This window comes from Palaemon carinicauda, chromosome 9, assembly GCF_036898095.1.
Source record: "Palaemon carinicauda isolate YSFRI2023 chromosome 9, ASM3689809v2, whole genome shotgun sequence".
NCBI classification, from domain to species: domain Eukaryota; kingdom Metazoa; phylum Arthropoda; class Malacostraca; order Decapoda; family Palaemonidae; genus Palaemon; species Palaemon carinicauda.
In genome coordinates, this window is record NC_090733.1 from 126,449,874 (window position 1) to 126,457,270 (window position 7,397).

Below are 7,397 nucleotides of genomic sequence, written 5' to 3' on the forward strand. Positions count from 1 at the left end.
TGCCTTATAAGGAAAACTCAAAATTCATTCCTGCCTTATAAGGAAAACTCAAAATTCATTCCTGCCTTATAAGGAAAACTCAATATTCCTTCCTACCTTATAAGGAAAAACTCAATATTCATTCCTGCCTTATAAGGAAAACTCAATATTCATTCCTGCCTTATAAGGAAAATTTAATATTCATTCCTGCCTTATAACGAAAACTCAATATTCCTTCCTGCCTTATAAGAAAAACTCAATATTCATTCCTGCCTTATAAGGAAAACTCAATATTCATTCCTGCCTTATAAGAAAAACTCAATATTCATTCCTGCCTTATAAGAAAAACTCAATATTCATTCCTGCCTTATAAGGAAAACTCAATATTCATTCCTGCCTTATAAGAACAACTCAATAAAAACTTATAAACAATTGCACAAGCAAGAAATTGTCTTGGTTTCCGGGTGCCAATTCTAATATTGGACAACTCTAACGTTACATAATATTCTATTTGCATTAACTAAATAGTTAACGTAACCAAGTTTCCGTTGTCTATGATCAACCATAAAAATGAGCATCCAATTTTGATACAAATTAGGTCTAATATCAGGTTTCCACTGATAATTTTAGCTTCACTTTATTAATAATTTATGCAACAAGCACATTTTATATTTGGGTTGTGGTGGCCGATGTGGTAACGTCCCTAACTGGTGATCACCAGACTAGGGTTCGAGTCCCTCTCAAACTCGTAGTAATTCCTTTGGTCGCTGCAACCTCATCATCCTCGTGAACTAAGGATGGGGGGGGGGGGGGAGCCTATAGGTCTATCTGCCGAGTCACCCACCGGCCATTGCTCGCCACTCTTTGGTCCTAGCTTGTATGGAGACGGGGCTTGATCATATGTTATACATGGTCAGTCTCTAGGGCATTGTCCTGCTTGATAGGGCAATGTCAGTGCCCGTTGCCTCTGCCATTCATGAGCGGCCTTTAAACCTCTAAACAAGCAAAGACATAACTGTACTGATGTTGGAAACAAATGTAATAAACATTTGTTTTTGTTTTTTTCCTGGAAGAATGCTCTTAATTTCCCTTAATATATCTATTGTAATCAACAAATAGTTTCCAAGTTTCACAGAATTTATTTCTAATTTTCTATTGGTATTAAACTTATTAATTGGGACATTTGTTTCCAGGAATTTATTCTATTTCATTTTTATTATCATTAAACTTATTAATTGGGACAGACATTTGTTTCCAGTAATTTATTATTTTTTATTTTTATTGTCATCAAACTTATTAATCGGGACGCATTTGTTTCCCGGAAATATGTTCTTTTTTAATTTCATAGTCCTTAAACTTACTATTTGACACAAATTAAATTCCAAGAATTTATTCATTTTCATTTTTATTGTCTTTAAACTTATCAATTGGGGCACATTTGTTTCCAGAAATGTATTTTTATTTTTTTATTTTTATTGTAATCAATCTTAATTGGGACACTGAAAAGGGTAGATTTTTTTTTTCCCAACCGACATCTGTGCGATCATGACGCAATAAAAATTCCAGTTGCTGAGATAAACAACGGATCGGCAAGCAGTTGCTGAGATAAACAACGGATCGGCAAGCAGTTGCCGAGATAAACAACGGATCGGCAAGCAGTTGCCGAGATAAACAACGGATCGGCAAGCAGTTGCTGAGATAAACAACGGATCGGCAAGCAGTTGCCGAGATAAACAACGGATCGGCAAGCAGTTGCTGAGATAAACAACGGATCGGCAAGCAGTTGCCGAGATAAACAACGGATCGGCAGGCAGTTGCTGAGATAAACAACGGATCGGCAAGCAGTTGCTGAGGTAAACAACGGATCGGCAGGCAGTTGCTGAGGTAAACAACGGATCGGCAAGCAGTTGCTGGGATAAACAACGGATCGGCAGGCAGTTGCTGAGATAAACAACGGATCGGCAGGCAGTTGCTGGGATAAACAACGGATCGGCAAGCAGTTGCTGAGATAAACAACGGATCGGCAAGCAGTTGCTGAGATAAACAACGGATCGGCAGGCAGTTGCTGAGATAAACAACGGATCGGCAGGCAGTTGCTGAGATAAACAACGGATCGGCAAGCAGTTGCTGAGATAAACAACGGATCGGCAAGCAGTTGCTGAGATAAACAACGGATCGGCAAGCAGTTGCTGAGATAAACAACGGATCGGCAAGCAGTTGCTGAGATAAACAACGGATCGGCAAGCAGTTGCTGAGATAAACAACGGATCGGCAAGCAGTTGCTGAGATAAACAACGGATCGGCAAGCAGTTGCTGAGATAAACAACGGATCGGCAAGCAGTTGCTGGGATAAACAACGGATCGGCAAGCAGTTGCTGAGATAAACAACGGATCGGCAAGCAGTTGCTGAGATAAACAACGGATCGGCAAGCAGTTGCTGGGATAAACAACGGATCGGCAGGCAGTTGCTGAGATAAACAACGGATCGGCAAGCAGTTGCTGAGATAAACAACGGATCGGCAGGCAGTTGCTGAGATAAACAACGGATCGGCAGGCAGTTGCTGAGATAAACAACGGATCGGCAGGCAGTTGCTGAGATAAACAACGGATCGGCAAGCAGTTGCTGAGGTAAACAACGGATCGGCAGGCAGTTGCTGAGGTAAACAACGGATCGGCAAGCAGTTGCTGGGATAAACAACGGATCGGCAGGCAGTTGCTGGGATAAACAACGGATCGGCAAGCAGTTGCTGAGATAAACAACGGATCGGCAGGCAGTTGCTGAGATAAACAACGGATCGGCTGGCAGTTGCTGAGATAAACAACGGATCGGCAAGCAGTTGCTGAGATAAACAACGGATCGGCAGGCAGTTGCTGAGATAAACAACGGATCGGCAGGCAGTTGCTGAGATAAACAACGGATCGGCAGGCAGTTGCTGAGATAAACAACGGATCGGCAGGCAGTTGCTGAGATAAACAACGGATCGGCAAGGAGTTGCTGAGATAAACAACGGATCGGCAAGCAGTTGCTGAGATAAACAACGGATCGGCAAGCAGTTGCTGAGATAAACAACGGATCGGCAATTGCTGAGATAAACAACGGATCGGCAAGCAATTGCTGAGATAAACAACGGATCGGCAAGCAGTTGCCGAGATAAACAACGGATCGGCAAGCAGTTGCTGAGATAAACAACGGATCGGCAAGCAGTTGCTGAGATAAACAACGGATCGGCAAGCAGTTGCTGAGATAAACAACGGATCGGCAGGCAGTTGCTATCCAAAGCAAAGACATCAGTGTGATGTCCCTTCCTGATTGCGTCACCATTCGGACCGTGACGTCACCTGATGAACGGCCGAAGCGGAAAATCCACAACAGGGTCATCAAAATGGTCATCAAAGACACAGCTGGCAGACACATTTCGACTCTCTCTCTCTCTCTCTCTCTCGCTCTCTCTCTCTCTCACTAAATCGCTCTATCAAAGAGCAAATGGCGTCTCCGCGGATGGACTACAATGTCTTAGACGTCCACAATCCTTGTAACACTCTCTCTCTCTCTCTCTCTCTCCCCCCCCTCTCTCTCTCTCTCTCTCTCTCTCTCTCTCTCTCAATGCTTAAACTAAACCGCTCTACCAAAGACAAATGGAGTCTCGAAGGAAGGACTAAAAAGTCTTTTAGACGTCCAAAATCCTTGTAACACACACACACACACACTCTCTCTCTCTCTCTCTCTCTCTCTCTCTCTCTATGCTTAAATTAAACCGTTCTACCAAAGACAAATGGAGTCTCCGAGGAAAGACTAAAAAGTCTTTTAGACGTCCAAAATCCTTGTAACACACACACACACACACACACACTCTCTCTCTCTCTCTCTCTCTATGCTTAAACTAAACCGCTCTACCAAAGACAAATGGAGTCTCCGAGGAAGAACTAAAAGTCTTTTAGACGTCCACAATCCTTGTAACACTCTCTCTCTCTCTCTCTCTCAATGAAACTAAACCGCTCTATCAAAGAGCAAATGGAGTCTCCGCGGATGGACTAAAATGTCTTTGGGACGTCCAAAATCCTTGTAAATCTCTCTCTCTCTCTCCCTCTCTCTCTAACTGATTTTCCTTGCATTAAGAATTTTCTTACACTAAATATTTCTGCTGTAATACTAAAATTAGCTATAATTGATATTTTAAAATAATACATACTTAAAAAAAATATATCTAATGGCAAGCAAAGACAAACTTACAGATTTCAATATATATATATATATATACATATATATATAAATCTCAAAACTATAACAATACAAACTGCAAATGACAAACATCAAAAGTTTACTTCTGATATTTTTCATCAAGAATTAAACAAGCCAGCATTGATGTTTCACAACAGCGCTATCAAAAGAAATCAAATAATGAGCGGGGAGAGGGAGGGGGAATTGGAACGGAGGGGAAAGGAGGGGGGGGATGTTAAAAAGGGGGGGAGTTCCCGAACTAGAGATCCAGTCATGCAATGCATGATCATAATGCAAGCGGCAGACTTTAAGTGTACTTCGTACTAATCTATAATCAGCCGTTCTATGAATAGTATTAGAACCAGTCTGCTAAGTCTCTATAAAATGGATTTTTTTTTTTCTAATGCAGTCAGCAGTACTTGTGTTTTCTACACACACATATACATACACATACATACATACATACATAAATTACATACACACGTGTATATATATATATATATATATATATATGTATAATATATATATATATATATTATATATATATATAGATAGATAGATAGATAGATAGATAGATATATATACATATATATGTATGTATGTATGTAAATATATATACATATATATGTATGTATGTATGTAAATATATATATATATAATATATATATATATATATATATATATATATATATATATACATATATATAAAATCACTAACACTCGTGATTTTAATTAATGCAAATATCAACCACAATGGCATTTAATGCCGAATTCTATATATTCGACTGGAATATGTACAGTACACTTGTCATAAACTTACATAATTCTCGACAGCTCGATTGGCAAGAGTCCCTGCTAGCATGGTTTCGGCTAAGAGATATAGGTTCGAATCCCTTCCTAGCCAGAAGAATTTATCATGAATGAATTTCCAGTGGATATACATTCCCAAAGGTAAAATTCGATATTGAATGCCATTGTGGTTGATATTTACACACACACACACACACACTATATATATATATATATATATATATATATATATATATATATATATATATATATATATATATATGTATATATATATATATATGTATGTGAGTGTGTGTGTGTGTGTGCGTGTGTGTGTGCGCGTGTGTGTGATGGGGCATATCGTGAAACGAGAGGGTTAAGACCAAGTCCCTGTAATGACAAATGAATGTAGTCATGACTCTTGGGTCAAGGGATTCAGCATACGTATTGAGAGACCACTAGTGAGGTAGGCCTACGCTGATATTGGGCTTAACAACAGTATCTCTAAATGAGAGTCTATATATTATTAGCTATAATTTACAAGCAGGATCTATGCAAAATACGATAGCATGTGAGAATACACGATGGGACTATTGAGCAAACTCTCTACTTAGTGGAAGTCCAGAGAGAGAGAGGGAGAGAGAGAGAGAGAGAGAGAGAGAGAGAGAGAGAGAGAGAGAGGGGGGGGGGGAGGAGTTTAAGAAGACCTAGTAAGTGCTGGACAGGAAATAAGTAAAGGAAGATCATAAGAATGAAGCCTCAGTTCACGAGTTTTCTGCTAAGTTGCTTACCCAAGAATCAGCTGTTAAAGTATAAATATGGGAGTGGAGGCACTCAAGTTAAATTACTGATAATATACATATATATATATATATATATATATATATATATATATATATATATATATATATATATATATATATATATATATATATATATATATATATATACATATATATATACATATATATATATATATATATATATATATATATCATCATCATCTCCTTCTACGCCTATTGACGCAAAGGGCCTCGGGTTAGATTTCGCCAGTCGTCTCTAGCTTGAGCTTTTAATTCAATAATTCTCCATTCATCATCATCTATTTCGCGCTTCATAGTCCTCAGCCATGTAGGCCTGGGTTTTCCAGTCAGTTATGGAATATATATATATATATATATATATATATATATATATATATATATATATATATATATATTTTATATGTATGTATATATGTATGTATGTATGTGTGCATGTAAGACAAAAAATATCTAAGAAATGAATATAAACACTCACATACCAGTTTTTAAAATGACAAAATACTTCACATATTAGGTATAGACATTGTTGCTCGTAGCGTGACAGGGGAAAGACAATAGTTTAACCACAGGCGCTCAGGTGCAAAAGGCAGGTTAAGGTGAGGCCACTTTTTATGGGCGAAACAAGAGCAGTTAATTTGCTCGAACAAGACGACACAAAATTAGATACATAATGTACAAGATAGTTCCTAATATGCAGGTATTAGTGAAAACTTCCTAACTAAAGTGATAGTTAATTCTTTACTTTATGAAAAGACAGATGAAGAGAATTTCTTATAATTTGCCGTTTTAATCCAGAATACCCCTACAAAAATAAACAGAAATCTATAATAAACTAAGGTAAGAAATGCCAGGGTCGAGAAACATGAGAAAGAGTAACAAATATAAAACTGCCGTTCAATACACCAAGTTATATGTTTAATTTTGCCACTCATGATTGACCTTAAAACTTTATGTATGTGCCAGGATATCCCCATAACCAGACGGGAATGAAAGGATATGTCTGCAGTGGACTAGCAACGGCTGATGATATTGATGATGAGATTTTATATATATATATATATATATATATATATATATATATATATATATATATATATATATATATATATATATATATATATTCTATCTTATTTCTCTTCCTCTTGTTTTTTCTTTTTTGTAGTTTTTATAGTTCATATAGGAAATATTTATTTCAATGTTGTTACTGGTCTTGAAATCTTATATTTTTCCTGGTTTCCTTCCTTCACTGGGCTATTTTCCCTGTTGGAGCCCCTGGGCTTAAAGCATCCTGCTTTTCCAACTAGGGTTGTAGCTTAGCAAGTAAATATATAATATATATATATATATATATATATATATATATATATATATATAATATATACACACACACACACATATATATATATATATATATATATATATATACATATACACAAATGTACTACTAACCGTAAAATTCCACTTGCCCTCAAGCTACAAACACAATGAGATACACTTCATTTGCTTAAAATGGAACGTCTGTATATTATACATACATAAAAATTCCTTAACATCATTGCCCAAAAATGAAAGCTACAAAGTGTCAA

At 37.1% G+C, this 7,397-nt stretch overlaps 1 protein-coding gene across 1 annotated transcript in view; it reads right to left on the reverse strand.

The window, feature by feature from the left end:
* LOC137646621 (uncharacterized) overlaps positions 1-7,397 on the reverse strand; it is a 127,460-nt gene that overhangs the window by 26,117 nt on the left and 93,946 nt on the right. The gene's annotated exons all lie outside the window — the stretch shown is intronic.